We start from the raw sequence: 20,628 nt of genomic DNA on the forward strand, positions 1-20,628 counted from the left end.
AAAAATGATACCTGGAAAGGACAACTCCTGTTTAGATATATGACCCTTCATGGTTGATAGATGCTAAATGTTCTAATTTCTAGTGGCATCCTCAATTATGTTTTCAATTTTATTCAAATACACGTTGCTCAACCACTAAAAAACTTCTCTAACTTTGAGGAATTTCAGATAAGTTTAAATGAAATGCTTTCAAAATTGCTCCTCTCCAAATCATGTCTCTTACTCTCTTCAAAACTCTTGACACTTATTCAGTATGGTATCATTTTCCTGTCATAATTCCCAATTCCCTGTTTCTTAACCTTTGTGTGAAATACTCTGTACAGTGGTGGTAGATTATGAAATGACTGTATTTATACAGCTGTAGATGTGCATTTATTTCTACTCTCCCTGTCCCTGTCTCTTTTATCTGCTAACCAGATTGTAAAGACCCTTGAGGAAGAAATCAAGTTTTCTACTTCCATTGCCAGCTCCATGGAGTACCCTGAACATAGTGGGAATTCAGTCAAAGACAAATGTTAATGAGGTATTAAAACCTTGCCTTTGACATAACATAGGATGCAAGCTGAGAAGTGTGTAACTTACTGCTAATATCATTTCAGTGATTGGTTTGCTACTAGAAAGGCTGAAGGGATGCACAGCTTCATTACTATTTCCCAAGAGATTAAAATATTGAGAATGATTTTGGCAGTGAGCTCCTCAAAAATATGAGTTATCTTCACCAAATGTAAGGTGTGCATAACAGATAGCCTTTGTGAGTTCATTGAATAAAATGAATAATTGCAAGGGTTGCTGGTTGTTTTTACTGAATTTACTATCAGACTATTCAGCTTCATTAAAATGGCCATGTTTCATGTATGTATCATATACCACATCATAGGCAACATGGTAACACTGAGAGGTTCTCTTCATTAAATGAATGAAGCAATAAAATGGAAAGTGAGGGACTGTGTTCACTTCTCTACCTAGGTCCACAAGGGGTGTGGTTTCAAAGGCAAGAACTTCCCAGCACCATGTCTCCATCCACCTCCCCATCTGGGAACTTAGAGTTCTTTGTTTAACTTCAGCTCAGGCTAGGTATAAAGCCCAGGTGAGCTTCCTTTGTTTAAAAAGCCTGCCAAAATCTCTGAGGGAGGAGGCTTTGATTGCTGGCCAGGCAACCAATCCAGTATCAGAGTCAAAGATCAGTCACTCCAGAGGAAGTTTGGAAAAGCTCCTGTCACTGGATGAGAACTTTTATGGGAGTGAGGAGTAACTCCGGGGTTAAATTCCCCCTACTCCCTTATCTGTCCAGATTTCCCTCTCTGGGATCCCCTCCCATGACTGCATGGGAGCCTTCTCTCTCTCTCTTTCTCTCTCTCTCTCTCTTTACCTGAATGGACTCCATCTCTGGATTCCCTCCCATGGCAGTGTGGGAGCTCTCTCTATTTCTCTTCTCTCTCTCTGCCTAATAAATTGCTTTTCTGTGAAACTCTCTGGGTCTGAGACTGACTTGAACGAACTCACCACAGTACCAGGGCCTTCTCCCCACTCTTGGGTGAGTGAGGCCCAAGGACCTGGCAAAACACATCCGATCGGGGAACAGTGAGCATCTTTGAGACACCCCAGCAGCCCTGATCCTGTCACCTGGTTACAGAAAGCACATAGCTCTATTTGGTACCATTCCTTTAAATACCTGAAATTTCCTTTTAATGCTTCTATACAGCAAACACAGAGAGTGGTTTAAGATATTTAGGTGCATCTGCTAGATTAGGGATAGCTTTAGGAGAAATATCTCATGTTGGTGACGGAGTGATGGATGCAGCAAACCACCATGGCATGTGTATACCTATGTAACAAACCTGCACATTCTGCACATGTACCCCAGAACTTAAAGTATAAAAAGATTAGGGATTCTTGAATTTGGGGTTATATCCATGAGTGGGTGTCAGGGACCCTGCAAACCCTATGTAATTTTGTTAACAAATTTGAGTATATGTACCTCTTTCTAAGAAGACAGTTTACTACTCTTAATAGACATAGAAGAAGCAAAAAAAAAAAAAAAAAAAAAACCTAAAAGGATTAATGAAAAAAAGCACTGAAATAAATATTAGAGATTATTATAAACATATTTGCTGGGTACAGTTTGATGTTTTGATGCATATGTGAATTACATAATGATTAAATGATGATACTTATTATGACTGTCACCTTATGTGTAGTTTGGTTTTAGCAAAATTTACAGACAACTGACTTCTCAAAGTTTTCAAATGAACAGTAGTTGAACGTACTGATGCCTGGTGCTGCAAGCCAAATGATTTCATTATTTTTCCCTGTTATCATCAACAAAATGAACTCTCTGGTAGCAAGGAAAGAAAGCGGTAGGGTCCCGATCGAAAGTGGCAGATTAGGATTTAACTCTCCAGCCACCATTGACATAAGTGGCTGTCAGGTAGCTAAACTGCACACTACATTGAAAATATACCCCGAGAGTCAATATGAGTACTGGGAGGGTGTGTGTATGTGCGTGTGTGTGTGTGTGTGTGTGTGTGTGTGTGTGTATGTGTGTGTGTTTGTTTTTTAGCTCCTCTGTCTATGGAAAGCTATCATTTAATCTTACATTTCTTCGAAGAAGATCTGCACTCCTGAGGCCTGGCCCCATAGCCCAGCAGTTTCTTTGATGACTGAGATCACCAACTTCTTGAAAACTCTCTAGGGGTTGCAAACTAAATATGAGCCTCATTGTTTATTTTCTACTGAATGCTGGTAAGGCTTTTCTTTTGATGTTCACAGAAGATCCTTTGCAATCAGAAATACTGAAAGGTGAACAGGCTGTTTCATCTATTGCCTTTCAACCCCAATGGGCAGAGAACTTCTATTTATTGCAAATGAAATACTGGGAAAAATATAAATGCTCCCTACAGAAGTCTGTCTGTTGTAAACAAGGTACCAAGAATACAAGGATATGCATACAACACAGGGGACTTGTAAAAGAGGAGTTCAAGTCAGGCTAGATAGAGACAATGTCACTCTCTCTGTTTACCTATTTGTCTGTGTTGATCTGGAATTTCCTGAGTGCATCCAAATGTTTCTTTTTCTCTTTTTCTTGTTTATTTTTTTAAACCACCCATTTAGTTGATGTATTTGGCTTTAAATGAATTTTCGTATAAGGTGTGTATGTGTGTGTGTGTGTTTGCTTAAAACACTCTTCCCTTTGAATCTATAAATTTGATCTGAGAATGTTGTCACAATTTTCTTTTTGCAGTTAACCTTTGGTTTCTACAAAGGTATGATTTTGGACACTTGGATATAATTTCATTTTGAATAATTTAAAATGATTCAATGATCTTGGTAATTAGGTAATTCTTTTAAAAAAATGGACATTTATTAGTATTGACTTAGGTTTGGTTGTGGTCATCAGCAGTCCAGGTTTTGAATGCTGGCTAGCCATAGTTTAATAAAAAGCTTTAATAAAAAAGGGCAGGTATGTTCAAGCATAGACTGTGAGATCTGGAAAGAGGCTGGGGTCCGACCTGTCACTTCTTAGATGGATACACTCTGCCTGGAAGGATAAGTGATTTGCTAAGGTTTCATGATTGAGTAAGTAGAGAGGAGCGAAAGGAATTCTGAACATGCCCATTAATGCAACAGGAAGAAATATAGCAAGACACTAGAGTAACAGTTTGCTGTTATCATACCAGGACGTCATTTGTGGCCATGCTCCCCATCCCACTTTGACTTCAGATTCAGATAGAGGGGTCATCAAGCGGATCTTGTCACTGGCAACATGGACAATGCATAACAGCCTATTGTTCTCCACTGTCATAGGGTCAGGCTCTGATTTCTTAAGCCAAAATTAAAGATGCAAACATTTCACAATCTCAATAAGCTGATACCTTTGATCATATTATGATGCTTTCTTCAATTCATTCCCATTCTGTTCATGCTATTATTGTAACTACCACAACCTATAGTAAGTATAGCTATTTTTAAAGAGAGAGCAGAGATTATTTATATTGATTTTCTTTTGGGTTCTTATGTTCTCGTTATGATCTTTTGGCATCTTATGGTCTAATTGTGCTATTTGTTACTGATAATAAATTTTAGATATCATGTTAGGTTGTGCAACAACGTGACATTTATTTATTATTGTTTTTTGCTAAGTATGTGTCCAAATCCCCATCTTGCTTGGATGATGGAAAAATTAACTTTAGTCATTTGGATTTTCCTTTCCTCCTGCTCCTAGGATTGTGCCAAGGATTCCAGATGTCCATCTAGATGTTTTTAATTAGATACTTTCTGTGGACCTGCCCATTGTATGTCATACTGTAGCTCTTTCCTTAGTATGAATGGGTCTACAACTTTTACCTGTTAAAAAAATAATGAAAATGTGTAAGTAAGGCAAGGAAAAAAATTACTTGACCTTCATTGTGGGCAATGGTTTGTAATTTAACAATTTTATTCTGGAATTTTCTGTCTGTTTTTCATTGCTTATGTGAATGAGTTTCTTTGTCATTCTTTAAACCTACTTTGTCACATGTTTTGATGCACTCTACATGTGGCATAACATTTTTGATGATATCGAGACCCTTTTCTTTAAATCTAGTTCCAGCGTGCATCATACAGCCATTCCTTTTGATTTCTAGCCTGTTATCATGTCTTGTCAAAACTTTTACTCTCACAGCACCACCAGCAGATCTCTCTTTCTTTCTTGTCAGGAGTAGTCTGTCATTTTTCTTTGTCTCCAGGAGCCTTTCTTTGCCAAACCACAGACAGATAAACACACACACAACACAACACAACACACACACACAGACACACACACAACCTCCTCTCTTTCTCTCTTTCTCTCTCTCTCTCTCACTCAATTTTATCATGTCAAAAGACTATGGATTTTTTAAAAAACCAAGCAAGTATCTTTGACTTTAGATTCTTTATGCTTTTCCATCACTCCATGTGTAGAAGACAAAGACTTACAAAGTATAAATAGGGTGAGGTATGAAAGGAAGGGAAAAATGTTTAATTATTTCAATATACATTTTTTAAGTCACAGCACTGTAGCTTACAATAACCTCTAAAGAAAGTGCTTAATTTAAAAATTAGTCTTTGATTTCTTATATTGCTCAAGGTTTTTCTGTGCTTTTATTTTTATTTTGCTTATTTTTCTGAATGATTTTTTACAGAAGCTCAAGGCAGATTTCAGATCTTTCCTACAGAGTATTATTTCTGTTGATGACATATGACGCATTGTTGCAATTTTAAGTAATTGTGTTGATATGAACAGGTAGTCAGCTTATTAAAAGGCGTTTTTTTTTTTTTTTTCATTTCCAGAGGATTGGTGGTCATGCTTATTTTTAGTCATGCATATTTTATGGTTTTTCTATCTTCCTTGAAGAGAGTTATTTAAAAATAATAGTTATATCTTAGCAAGAATGAATGAGGAATTTAATACTTATAAGAAGATCCTTGTCTCTGGAATTTGCAGGCTCTACTATTGATTCAGTGAGAGAGTATTCTAAAATATTAATTTGTGTGCCTTTCTTTTCCACATTTCTGCAAAACAGCTTTGCCTTTAGCAGGCAGAGATAATACATTGCCTTGAGGAACATTAGGGGAGTTGCAGGAATGAAAAAGAAAGAAGTTTAGTTTGGTACTTCTGAAATACCCTTGTCTTCAAGCGTATATCAAAAAACAAAAAAAGTTGTGAAAGCAAAGCTTTTCATATGCAGTCCGCTTTCCCCTATCCTACTCTGATCAGCCTTTCTCTGCTCTATTTTATATTTTATCCATAGCACTTCTCATTATATAATTTATTTATGTTCATTGTAGAGTTATAAGAGCAGAGATATTTATTTGTTTTGCTCATTTGATATATGCTAAATATGTAAAATAGTGTGTGGTATACAAAAGGTGATTTTTATATATATATTATTGAATGAAAGCCCCTTGGCTAGCAAAAGTAAAGTCTACTGAAATAAGAAGAGCATAGAGTTTATGCTACAAAAACAGACAGAAAAGAGAATGTTGGATTATTTCAATGTTGGAGTCATATTATTTCACTCTGTGGGAATTTAACTTCTAGGCTTACTCAGGAGCTCATGTGCATGAGATGAAAAGTCCATTGGACCTAAGCAGAGACAAAACAGGGAAGGAACACATAAAAACTGGGAAGTAAGTTTTGAGAGACAAACTAACATAATAATGTTGCAAAATTTGAGGAATCATATATAGGGTAGCCAATGACTGATAGTTACTCTTGGCCATTGAAATAAACTCCCAACTTTGCTGGAATTTCCTCTTTACTCTCTGGTAAAGGAATAAAACACAGAAATCTGCATTATGCTAATGAACCATCCAGCAGAAGTGTCTATGCTTTACAACTTTACTGAGTCCCATATAAACTTCCCCTTGTGGAAACTCCACTTTTTGATGATCCTAGGTATTATAAGGCCCTCAAGACAGAAGTTAGAGCTTTGACATTTAGAGGGATGTTAGTCTAAAGGGAAAGTTATAACCTGATGCAAGTGAAATCCACTACTATATTCATGATGACTATTTTCTGAGCTTATAAATATATTAGAAAGCTATTGTAAGAAAACATAGACCCTTTCTTTTACATTAACTATTATGTAGCAAAACTGATGAGTGGTGTGCCTTAAGAAACTATCAAACATTTGTGTGAATTTGCATAAGGTATATGAAAGGTTTATAGCCTGTCTGTAAGTTCTTTGGTACTCCTCCCATACAGAGCTTAATTCTCCTTGCCTTGAATGTAGATTGGCCTTAGTTACTTTTTCTAGTGAATAGAAAGGGGTGAAAATGACACCATGCCACACGACATCTAAGCTAGATCATTGAAGGCAATACAGCATCCACTTGTCTCTCTTTTAGAGACACTGAGAGTCTTGAGCAATCTTCAACAGTCTGGCTACAACTGTAGCCACAATGTTACGGAGATCATATGGAGAGACTGAAAACACAGAGAGATGTTCAAGGAGCCCCTAGTGTTCCAGTCCCAGCTGTTTGAGTATTGCTAACACTGCACTAGTCAAAGAAATGGAGAAACTTTTTAGATGACCCCAGCCTCTGCTACCATCTGTTTATAACACCATGAGAAACCCTAAGCCAGAGCCACACAGCTAGCTGAGCTACTCATTAATTTCTGAACCATAGAAACAATAAGACATACTAAATGACTTTTTGTAGAAAAGGGTACCTGACAGAAGGCAGGGGTGACCAAATATTTCACTTATTCATTTATTAAAAAATGTTATTCCAACTTGTGTTGGATATTATTCTAGTCACTATGTATTCCAATACTAATAGGATGCAATTCTTGTTCTCAAGAAACTTTGCTCCCAAACTCATAGTCTAGTTAATAATATGTATCTATATAAAATGGGTAAGTGAAATAACAAGAATAGAAACAAATATATGGGGAATTAGCTTTTGAGCCTCTTTTAGGTCAAGTATCTCTGATCCCTTAAATATTTCTTTATGTTTTTGGTTATAACTTTCTGTGGAGAGACATTAAAAGGAGAAAGAGATAAAACATACACTTTTCTCCTGATACCAGTTATATTACTTAATATATATTAAACAAGTATATTAGCCACAACAGCAAATATTTAAAAATGAAATAAAAAGTTTCAAATAATAATATCCTGATATTATTGTACAAATAGTTAGAATTACCTTGATATCAATTTACTTATGATTTTACTAATATAAAATATTATGAAGGTTCTCTAGAAGTTACATAGTATCTGAATATAAATGCAGTAGTTCTCTTTGTAAAAGAATAGCACATTTTATTCCACAAATTTTTAAAAATTAAGATAAAATTACTGTTATCAATAGATACTGATATCTAATTTGATGAAACTGGAGAAGAGGGATATCCTAACAATAATGTTTGACTTGAAAAACTCATTGTATCATTGAGTCCAGTTAGGGAAGCAGAGGCACTATTGCTTACAGTAGGGAAGCAGAGGCACTACTGCTTACAGTAGGGAAGCAGAGGCACTACTCATGATGTGTGATCAAAGATTCATTATACAATTGTGGAGAGAACTAAAAAAGCAAGGTTCTAGATGTGGGGGCTGGAAGATCACTGGCACAAGTGGACAAGTAGGAACTTTCAGGATATTTGACAAACCAGTTGTGGTATGGGTGCAGCCAGTGGGACACTGGGCTAGGGATAGCTCTGGTGTCTGTGCAGTTAACACCTCTGGGGTGAACAGGTAAGCATCTGGGGAAGGACTGAGACTGTTGTTCTTCAGCCCGGCCATCAGTTGAGAAGAAAAAGGTAGATACACAGTGGAGAAAAGAGATGGTACACTGGACCCAGGTGGGTGCCTGTGTTTATCCATTATGGTACGAAGACCTTGGAGTCTTTCAGAGCATAATGGCTATTTGCAATTGACAATGCAAACACGCCCCTCAAATTCATATGCTGAAATTCCAAAAGCTGAGGTGATAGCATTAGGATGTGATTAGGCCATGAGGGTAGAGCCCTCCTAAATGGTATCAGTGCCATAAAAGAAGCCCCAGAGACATCCCTCACCCCTTATGTCATGTAAATACACAAGGAGAAGATGACCATCTATGAAGAAGCAGGTCTTCACCAGATATCAAACCTGCTGGTTCCTTGATCATGGACTCCCAAGCTTCCAGAACTGTGAAAAATACATTTCTATTGTTATGAGCCAGATGGCTCATGATATTTTGTTATAGTAGATTTAGACACCATTGCTCCATTTTTTTGCATCTCAAATCTGATACATCTTCCTCTTCAGTCCAACTCCAACCTGGAAGCATATAGGGACAGGAATTCTGAATCTCATAGTTCCCAGCTGTTTGAAACTGACAGTGGAATGATCTAGCACACCCACTCCTACATATGATTTTATTTTGTGACCCATATCTATAGCTACAAAATATTCAAATTATTTGTTGTACCTTTTTATTTAAAGTATATCTTGTGTGCATAACTGTCAGAGGTATTGCTACTTTTAATAATATGTTCTCTCTTTCCCATTCATCATTTACTTCCTCACAGTTTGTGAGAAATAATTTGGTATTTTAAAAATGAGCCTTTTAAAGAAATGGTTTCTTTTGATCACAGAAGTCAAAGGCAAGGATAGCAGAGAATCAATTCAGTAACCACTGAGTAAGCCACATGTGCAGGCCTGGCTACCGTTTCACTCCTGGTCTCTGGACCTCAACAGGAAAGCTGGAGAGTCTCATGCTCTCTTTTTCTCCAGGACAAGGAAGGAGAGAAGATTGCTCATGTTAGGAGCTTTCATTATGATCTGAATGATTTTAGTATAAATTATAAATTAAAAACTCTATTCTCTTAATTCAGTTTGGTTCAGTTTAATTAATTTCTATGCTACCAGTATTTTCTCAGCAATTGCTCTGTGCCAGGGACTGTCCTAAATATGGTGACTAGAGATAAAATAGATAGCAATAGTTTATACCTTCATGGAGGTTTCATTCTAACAGGGAAGGCAGCAATTACTTACAAGTGCAGTGGGGTGAAATAAACATTCTTTCAAGAAGATTCTCTAGTGGTGTCTTATTTTACCTAGTTATTATTGCTAATTGGGAGAAAAGTTCTAAGTTAAGTTTCTAGCTGTTAATAAGTACATATAATCTTTTAGTGTAATTAGTGTAACTAAATTTAGTGTGACTAATTTTAATGTAACTAAAAATATCACCCAGTCATCAATAGTAACCAGTGATGGCAACCACAGAATATCTGTAGAAAAGATACCCTCCTAGAATTGCCACATAAATAAGTATCTATATTCTGTTTCTTCTCTCATGAAAGGATTTTTTGAAATACCTGCATTCAATATAAACAAAAATATACTATTAGTACAGTTTTAATAATAGTGTGTTTCATTTCATATTCTGGGAGTAACTTAGGACCTAACCAAATTTATTGAATAATTACTCCTCAGTAATAGCAACTATATCAACTATGCCCAAATCAAACAGTCCTAGAAAACTCTTCCAGTGATCCGTGAGTGTGTTTTGATGATCCTAACTTTTTAATCCCAGAGGAACCCTATGAAACTTCTTTAATGAGAAAATAATTGATAACTTATGCTATCAGAAGTTTTAGGCCAAACTAACTTTTTAATATATTATCATGTAGAAAATGAGTTTTCATCAAGCATGTTAAAATATTTGAGTCTATACATAGCTGTTTTCTGAGTATAGTCTAATATGTCTCTAGGCAATAATGAAACTCATCTCCACTCTAATACAGAACTATGGTAGCCTTCTAAATGGTGAAAATTATAAGTCATCTTTATATATATTTATAGGCCCCTTTGCTACCTATTCAACTGTCATCTGAAATGTCATTTTTATTACATATGTGGCTGTTATCTGAAATATATTGGTCTCCCTTCAGTTAATCACACAGTGTCAGGCATGAGATGGTTGAATTTCACTGTAGGTTTTTACATTGAAATAATTTAATACAGATAATCAGTCACATGGATTATGGAAAACTAAGAAGCCAAACAGGGGACTTTGAGGCAACCAAGAGTGCAAGAGCAGCTGGAAACTACTTTTACTTCCAGGGCTCTCCAAAGTCCAGGAAAAGAAATGAGATATGGTTACCAAAGCATAGAAGTCAGGGCACTCTAGTAAGGACTGTCCATTACAGAGGTGAAGCCACGAAAGAGACAAGACCAGCATTTCAAATGCAACCCCAGGCAGGGGTGATGGGAGTACAGGAGCATGGTAGAAGTGTAGCGATGGTGGTGGTGGTGATGGTAGAGATACCCTGGCCTTTCTTTTTTCCCTGCTATAAAAATCCTGCTAGTACTTCCCCTTCACTAAACCCATCTGGAAGCCAGATAATGGCAGCCTAGGAAAAAAAAGCCTGTAGAGTCAACTCTACCCTCAGCCTCCTACACACACCAATGAGAGACAGAGAAGAGAAGGGAAAAGGCAGATGGGTCTATGAGCAAAACATTCAATGTCCTATTATGCACATGGTTAAGACAGTCAATATTTGAGAGTATAGTTCTCAAGCATAGATACCTAAATCAGAATTGCTAGACACATTATTAAATACAGGTTTTCAGGCTTCAGTTTAAACCATTGAAGACCTCTTTTTTTTAATCAGCACTCCTGGTGATTCTAGAATGCAGCTAAGCTGGGAGAACCACTAAAACAAAGATCACATTCTACCCATTAATTTGTCTGAGTACTTATCAGGTGACATGGTTTGACTGTTTCTCCACACAGATCTCATCTCAAATTGTAATCTGAATCATAATCCCCATGTGCTGAGGGAGGATTTGGGTGGGAGGTGACTAGATCATGGGGGCAGTTTCCTCCATGCTCTTCTCCTGATAGGCAGTGAGTTCTTATGAGATTTGGTTGTTTGGTAAGTGGTGCTTTCCTCTTCTTTCTCTGCCTCCTGCTGCCTTGTGAAGAAGGTGCATTCTTCTCTTTTTCTTTCTGCCATGATTGTAAGTTTCCTGAGGCCTTCACAGCAATGTGGAAATGTGTCAAATAAACCTCTCTAGATTGTAAATTATCCAGTTTCAGGTAATACCTTTACAGCAATGTGAAAACAAACTAATACAGAGAATTGGTATCAGACATGTGGAGTACTGGTATTAATATAAATACAACCTGAAAATGTGCAAGCAACTTTGGAACTGGGTAACTGGCAAGGCCATAAAAGTTTGGAGGGCTCGGAAGATAATAGAAGTATGTGGGAAAGTTTGGAACTTCTAGAGATTTGTTGAATGGTTTTGACCAAAATGCTGATAGTGATATAGACAATGAAGTTTGTGCTGAGATGGTCTCAGATGAGACTGAGGAACTTATTGCAAACTGATGAAAAGGTCACTGCTACTGTGCTTTAGCAAAGACAGTGGTGGCATCTTGCCCTTTTCCTAGAGATCTGTGGAACTTCGAACTTGAGGGAGATGATTTAGGTTATCTGGCAGAAGACATTTCTAAACAGCAAAGTGTTCAAAATGTGACCTGGCATTACCTTAAAGCATACAGTTATATATGCTCACAAAGAAATGGTTTGAAATTGGAACTTTTGTTTAAAATAGAAGCAGGGCCTCAAGGTTTGGAAAATACTCAGCCTTACCATGTTGTAGGAAAGAAAAACCCATTTTCTGGGGAGAAGTTGAAGGCTGCTACAAAAATTTGCATAAGTAATGAGCTGAATGTTAATCACCAAGACAGTGGGGAAAATGTCACCAGTGTATTTCAGAGTTCTACACATCAGTCCCTCCCATCACAGGCTTGGATGCTTAGAAGGGAAAAATGGTGTTACGAGTCAGGCTAAGGGTCTTGCTGCTCTGTGCAGCCTCAGGAATTGGTGACCTGCATCCCAGTTGCTCCAGCTACAGCCATGGCTAAAAGAGGCCAATATACAGCTTGAGCCATTTCTTTAGAGGGTGCAAGCCCCAGGCTTTGGCAGCTTCCAAGTGGTGTTGGGCCTGCAGGTGCACAGAAGACAAGAGCTGAGGTTTGGGAACCTCTGTCTAGATTTCAGAGAAAAAAATGCCTGGATGTCCAAGCAGAAGAAGAGCCCTCATGTAGAGCCTCTGCTAGGGCAGTGTAAAAGGGAAACATGGGGTTGGAGCCCCTACATAGAGCCCCCACTGGGTCACTGCCTAGTGGAGCTGTGAGAAGAAGGCCACCATCCTCCAGACCCTAGAAAGGTCGATTGTCCGATGGCTTGCACCATGCACCTGGAAAAGTTTCAGGCACTCAACACCAGCCCATGAATGTAGCCACAGGGGCTGTACCCTGCAGAGCCACAGGGGTAAAGCTGCCCAAGGCTGTAGGACCCCACCCCTTGCATCAGCATGTCCTGGATGTGAGACACATAGTCAAAAAATATTTTGGAGCTTTAAGATTTAGTGACTGCCTGGCCTGGCTTCAGACTTGCTTGGGGCTTGCAGCCCCTTTGATTTGGCAAATTTCTCCGATTTGGAGTGGGTGTGTTTAACCCCTGCCTGTGCCTTCATTGTATCTGGGAAGTAACTAGCTTGCTTTTGATTTTACGGTTTCATAGGCAGAATGAACTTGCCTTGTTTCAGCTGAGACTTTGGACTTGGACTTTTGAGTTAATTCCGGAATGAGTTAAGACTTTGGAGGACTATTAGAAAGACATGATGGCATAATTGATTTTGAAATGTGAAAGAACATGAAATTTGAGAGGGGCCAGGGTGGAATGATATGGTTTGGCTGTGTCCCCACCCTAACCTCATTTCAAACTATAATCCATGTGTTAAGGGTGGCAGCTGGTGGGAGGTGACCGGATCATAGGGGTAGTTTCCCTCATGCTTTTCTCATGATAGTGGGTTCTAATGAGATCTGGTTGTTTGGTAAGTGTCTGGTGTTTTTTCCTTCTCTGTCTCTCTCCTGCTGCCTTGTTAAGAAGGTGCTTGATTCTCCTTTGCCTTCTGCTGTAATTGTAACTTTTCTGAGGCCTCCCCAGCCATGTAGAACTGTGAGTCAATTAAACCTCCTTTGTTTATAAATTGTCCAGTCTCAGGTAATATCTTCATAGCAGTGTGCGAATGGACTAATACATCAGATTATCAGAAGGTTAAATGGTTGGTAGTTTTCCTTTACTTCTCCAAAATAAGGCATCATATAATTATAATTTAATATATGATGCCCACTCTTTCTTTCTTCCTGTCCTAATACTTATTTTTTTTCTTTTTAATTGAGGATGGTTATATAAACCTTCTAAGGAAAGCACTGTGTAACACAGCTAAGTTTTGTTTCTCCAGATTAACTGCTTTGCATTATCTTAATAATTTTCAGGAACAATTACATATTTCTCTTTTTGATTTAGCTGTGAAGTTCAGTAGAAATTCTTAGTCTAGAATTTTTCACATAACTATCCTGTTTCACATCTTTCTCTGTGCTTCTTGTTCTTTTACTCAGATGGTAAGCTTACATTTTTTTTTTCTTCCAGTGCCTTTTCTTTGTCGGAGTGTCCTCTTTCTTATCACAACTGGTTCTGCATTAACCTTCAACTATAGTATCCTGTTTTCTCTTTTCCAGGGAGTGGGCATGTGACTCAGGCTAAGCTGATTATTTCTCTACACCCTAGGACAAGGGTTGATAGAGCAGATATTAACTCGACCAACGAACCCAATTAAACATAAAAATAGAAACAACAGCAAAAGAAGTAAAAGAGAAGTTCAAAAGCAAAAGACAAAGCAGATTGAAATAGAATACTCTTAACATAATACCAAGTCTTCATGGTAGGGACTTTGATGGTTCCAGCTTAGGTAAGCTGCATGCGTCTACAATCAGGCGTCCCCAAACTTTTTACACAGGGGGCCAGTTCACTGTCCCTCAGACCGTTGGAGGGCCGCCACATACTGTGCTCCTCTCACTGACCACCAATGAAAGAGATGCCCCTTCCTGAAGTGCGGCGGGGGGCCGGATAAATGGCCTCAGGGGGCTGCATGCGGCCTGTGGGCCGTAGTTTGGGGATGCCTGGTCTACGTCAATCAGCTCTCTACTTACCTGCTATGGCTTATCTGATAACTCTCAAATGTCTTCAAATATAGATGTCTTCAAATATAAAGCTTCTTTTTTTTTTTTTTTTGAAACTACATATATAATACTTGGCTCTGGACCTCTGAATTTGCTGAGAGCAGGAATTTTAACTTTCCCCTCATTCTTGATTAAATCATCATCCATTCCAATATTATTCATAATTAATGTAGTTATCAAAATTTGTTTCTCTTGGGTGAATAGTCAGTAATATATTTGATATAATCATTATTTCAATCACTTTTTAGAGTTTAAGGTCCCTCCTTTCTGAACTTCCTTCCTCTGCACTCTTCCATCTTGAGTGTGTGTACTGATGGGTCTCACTTCCTTCCTTCCTTGTAAGTAGAGGGCCAGGGAGGAAAGAGTGTCGGTTAATGTGATGGGTAGTATGTATGAGAAAAGTTCCTCCTATGCAATCTGGTTTGGTGTGGTTTTGGCATAGTAGTTTTTTTCCATGTCTCTTTTTGGCAACTTCAACTTGGCCTTTTCTATGACAGAGAAGCAGGTCAGCTGTGTCTCTATTTGGGCTCTGCCACCAATGTATATCCTTAGTCTCTTCTCTGGGTTGTTTTTCCTCTGCTTGGCTGAGTAGCCACCCAGGTGGTACCATGGTTCTATGCTAATTCCCACGGAATAATGGATTGTCAGCCTTCAGAAATCACCAGACGGGAAGCAAGCCCCAGTTTCTGTTTTAAGTCCATCTGTCCATTGGGAAACATATTTCTGATACTTGTCTCCCATTCTCCGAAGAGATAGAAGGAGGAGGACCAGAACCTATATTTCTGTTTTCTTGTGTGATTTCTTCTCTAAACCTTCTGTTAGTCTCTTCTGTTTTTTTTTTAATTTATTTTTATCTCACAATATTAGAAAAAGAAATCTGTTTAGCCTCTAGAGAACACAGAGACATACTGCATATCTCTGATAAATAAGTGAGTCTCCTTAAACACTATCATTTTGTTGGAATGTAGTCACTTTGTTCTAAACAGTTTGATATCTCTGTACTTCGCAGTACGTAAACAACAAAACTTCTGCACTACAGGGTGTATATCCCTGGGAAGGATGAAGGAGAAATAATATGGAACAAAAAATGATTTCATCAGTATTTTACTTTTTTGTTACATAACTTACAAATTGGCTCAACTTGTTTGCAAGTAGACTGAGTATTAACTGATAACAAGTAAAAACAATAAAAAGCATCAGTTAATGCTCTGACAAACTTTGCATTTGTTTATTTTCTCTTATATATACATAAACTTAAATAGTATTTTAATGTTTGCAAGAAAAATAACTTTTCAGTATTATGTTTTTTACTTTAAATATACATATCAAGTAACTTTAGCTTTATTATGAGTTCTATGTCTTTGAACTGACATGGGGACATAGGATCACTTATAATATTACTTTATGGAAAATTGTGGTATGTTCTCTCTCTATATATATGTGTGTAAATATATGCACACATACACGCGCGCACACACACACACACACACACATATGAAATCAATGGTATATGGGAAGGAGACCGACTCATAATATTGTATCTTATATTTGGAATTCTAAATTACTCTTGGCACTTCTTTCCTTCTAAAATGCACCCTTTTACAGGACATTTTCCAATCTTACAAGGTCATTTTAATTTTACTCCCATTTTAGATCCTCCTTTGGAGAATTACTCTGCTTATTTATTTATTCACTGTGCACCCTGTTTCTAATTTGAAGCTGGATCTATTTTTATAATGTGAATGTATTCTTTGGGACATAAAAAATTTAGAGTTTAAAATCTGGCATGTTAATCTCAGTGTAATTTTCTTTTATTTGTCCATTAACAATACAATGCTAGTAAAAATGATTAGTAGAAAAAGGCAGCCTTTGTGAGTTTTGATGTGGAGAATATTCGTGAAGTCTATCCAATTGTATGAAACTCCTTGGCTTATAACTGCTATTATAAATCACAGGGTCATGTGGTTAATCTTCTGAGAGCTTCAATAAAAATGATCCAAGTTTGCAGCCTCCTACGGTTTTCATTTTCTGTCATATCTGAGTCCTGCCTATAAACACAGGGTCAATAAACAGGTTAGAGATAAACAGAAGAGAAATTTTTGATTAAAAGTGATATGAAATGCTGGGGAAAGGTTAGCTAATTCAGGAAGAAATAAAGATCTGAACACTGTGGATGATTTAGAGGTGGAAGACTATAAATTGGTATGTAGGGGCAGGTCCAATGAAGTCCCCTTGAAATCCTGCATGGGATAGCTGTTGATTGATCTTTGTAACCCAGTCTCCACTTCTAATGAGCACATCAGTAGGGTATGCATTGACTTTCTAATGCACTGGTTTTATTAAAGAGGGAGCTATTTCCAGTTTAATAAGTGGAGAGCCTCTATAACAATTGCTGCATTTCAATTCTAAGCAATACTTACAAAAGTCTTTTAGAAGTGCTTTCTTGAAACCATTATGATTTTAGTTAATTTTTTATGTGCTATAAATTTTAAAAATGTGTATATTGAAGTTACACTTTAGTGAAAAGAGCTCTTGAATAGAAATTAAGAGCTCAGTGCTTTGGTTTTCTTTCTGCTTATTAATTTATTCTTTGAGTTTGGACAAATCACTTACTCTCTGTGAACCTAAGTTCATCATATTTAAAAAGGGCATGCTAAACATATGCGTATTCTTCCTTTTTCATCCAAATCATTTTGAAATGACAGAAACTATATTTGTGTCTCTGCATGTCCATCTAGTATAGACATATATTTATACCTGCTTGGTTTTCTATTTTTCCAGAATAAACCTATAAGGGGACTGGAAATAAGGCAGGGTACCATTAAAAAACAGTAACATTTTAAGAAATTTTAGGAGGTATTATCCAGAGAGATTTGAATGATAAGCAGTCAGAACACAGAAAATAGATACAGTCAAGAGTCAGGGTAGACTCCTGAAAATTATATCTTGAAGACATGCTATTTAATAAAACATGCCTGAGAGAAAAAAAGTTGTACTGGAAAATATTTAATAGATGAATGCTAACAAATAATAAGACGGAAGAAGTAAAATTTAGTTAGGAAAATAATTTTAATACTAAAATATTAAATGAGAAAAAGTGATATTATATAGTAATAAAAGTTTCAATCTACCATGAAGTCAGGGTCATAAACACTCATGCAATGGAAATGTCAGCATAGGAACATATAGTATCAATAAAATATATAAAAAAAGGACTGTTAAAACAGCAATCATAATGTCACATTTTAACATACATTTTTCAGGAATGCATAGGTTGGTGAGAAAATACAAAGTCAGGATACAAACATTGTGAGGATGACAGTTTATAAACTTGAGCAGATAGAGAATTTATTACAATATTTGTGTTTGTTTTGCACGCTCCTCTCCCTTGTTCCTTGCAATTGCCCAAGTTCTTTTGTAAACCCTTCCCTCAGAAAAAGTTTGTGCCAAAAAGCTGAAAGCGTAAGTTGTCAGAAAAATAATTTCCTTTTTGGATTTTTCTTTCTTTGACTAAAGCCTGAATCATAAAAGAGAATATGATGAATATGATGAGAGCATAGACTAGAAATAGAGAGAAAATGAGTGCCTTTAAGAAACAGTGATGTAGACAGGAGACACTATGTTGGACTGGGTAGATGAGGGAGGTTTGGATAAAAAGGGAGAACAAGTATAACAAGCTTTTGTTATATTAAACTTCTTATTTATCATCTCTGGTTCTTGTCAGTTTTTCCCATAGATTCACATTACCATCTGGAGTTGTTTTCTTAGACCGATACAACTTTGCTCCCACTCCGACCCCCTGTTACTGGTAAATATATTTACTTTTTATTTGTTATAGACCCAACAATATATTATATGCATATTGCTTTATACCACTGCTTTTAAATTCAGTTAATAAAGGAGAAGAAAGAGGTTTAAACTGTCTTTTATAACTGCACAATTGCTTTTTTTGGTGTTATTTTGAGGGTGTTTGTGGGTAGAAATCAGTCTGAGGTCACTAGCTTTCAGTCTGAAGAATATGTTTTAGCATTTACTGTAAGGTGGGATGTTAGCAAAAGATATTCTTTGTTTTTGTCTCTGTAAGAATGTAATTATTTTTCTTTTACTGTTAAAGTGTATGTATACTGGATATAGGAGATTGACAGTTTTTTCCTTAAACACTTGAAATATCTTATCCTATTACCTTTTGATGCCATTGTTTTTGATCAGAATTCCACTGTTAATCTTTTTGCAGTTCCCTTGTAAGAGATACATAATATTTTTCTTGCTTAATTCAGGATTTCTTCTTGCATTTGTCTTTTAGTTTATTTTCTTTTAAATTTTATTTTATGTTCAGGGGTACATGTGCAGGTTTGTTACATAGGTAAACTTGTGTCGTGGGGGTTTGTTGTACAGATAATTTCATTACCCAGGTATTAAGCCTAGTACCTATTAGTTATTTTTCTTTCTCCCATCCCCCACACTCTGATAGGCTACAGAGTTGTTTCCTCTATTTGTCCATGTGATTGCATTTAGCTCCCACTTACAAGTGAGAACATGTAACATTTGGTTTTCTGTTCCTGCAGTAGTTTGCTAAAGATGATGGCTTTCAGCTCCATCCAAGTGCCTGCAAAGGACATGATCTCAATATTCGTTACGGCTGCATGGTATTTCATAGTGTATATGTACACCTCACTTTTTTTAATCCAGTCTTTCACGGATGGGCATTTAGGTTGATTCCCATATTCTCAATACCAGTGTCTAAGTGTTCATTTTTCTTGACAACCACAATGGCATCTATTATTTTTTGACTTTTTAATAAGAGCCATTCTGATTGGTGTGAGGTAATATCTAATCGGGGCTTTGATTCACATTTTTCTAATGATCAGTGATGTTGAGTTGTTGTTTTAATCTTTATGGGGTAATTGTGAATGGAATTGGATTTCTGATTTGGCTCGTGGCTTGATGATTATTGGCATATAGGAATGCTAGCGATTATTTTAAATGTTGGTTTTGTATCTTGAAACTTTGCTGAAGTTGTTTATCAGCTTAAGGAGCTTATGGGCTGAGACTATGGAGTTTTAGATATAGGATTATGTCATATGCAAACAGGGATAGTTTGATTTCTTTCTTCCTAGTTGTATATACTTTCTTTCTCTTGCCTGATTGCTCTGGCCAGGACTTTCCCTACTATATTGAATAGGAGTGGTGAGAGAAGGCATCTTTGTCTTGTCCCAGTTTTCAAAGGCAATGCTTTCAGCTGTAGTTCATTCAGTGTGGTATTGGCTAAGGGTTTATCATAGACGGCTCTTACTATTTTGAGGTGTGTTCTTTCAATGCCTAGTTTATTGAGAGTTCTTAACATAAAGCAGTGTTCTTAGCAAAAGAATTTTCTGCATCTATTGAAATAATCAGGTGGTTTTTGTCTTTAGTTCTGTTTAAGTAATGGCTCATTTTATTGATTTTATTATGTTGAACTAACCCTGCAACCCAGGGATGATAAACCCATCTGTTCATTGTAGATAAGCTTTCTGATGTGTTGTCAGATTCGATTTGCCAGTATCTTGTTGAGGATTTTTGCATTGATGTTCATCAGGAATATTGGACTGAAGTATTCTTTTGTTGTTGTTGTGTCTGTGCCAGGTTTTGATATAAGGGTGATGCTGGCCTCACAGAATTAGGAATGACTCCATCTTCCCCTTATTTTGGAATTGTTTCATCAGCAAGGGTATCAGGTCTTCTTTGTATATCTGGTAAAATTCAGCCATTAATCCGTCTGGTCCTAGCCTTTTTTTGATTCATAGGCTATTTATTACCATCTCAACTTCAGAGCTCATTATTGGTCTATTCATGGATTCAGGTTCTTCCTTGCTCAGTTTTGGTAGGATATGTGTGTCCAGGAATTTATCAATTTTTTCTATATTTTCTAGTTTATATGCATAGAAGTGTTTATAATATTCCCTGATAGTTATTTGTATTTCTGGGAAGTCAGTGGTGATAACCCTCATGTCATTTTTGATTGCTTGTATTTGAATCTTCTCTCTTTTCTTATTAGTCTAGCTAGTTGTTTATCTATTTTATTAATTGTTTTTTTTTAAA

This window comes from Saimiri boliviensis, chromosome 6 (assembly GCF_048565385.1).
Source record: "Saimiri boliviensis isolate mSaiBol1 chromosome 6, mSaiBol1.pri, whole genome shotgun sequence".
NCBI classification, from domain to species: Eukaryota; Metazoa; Chordata; class Mammalia; order Primates; family Cebidae; genus Saimiri; species Saimiri boliviensis.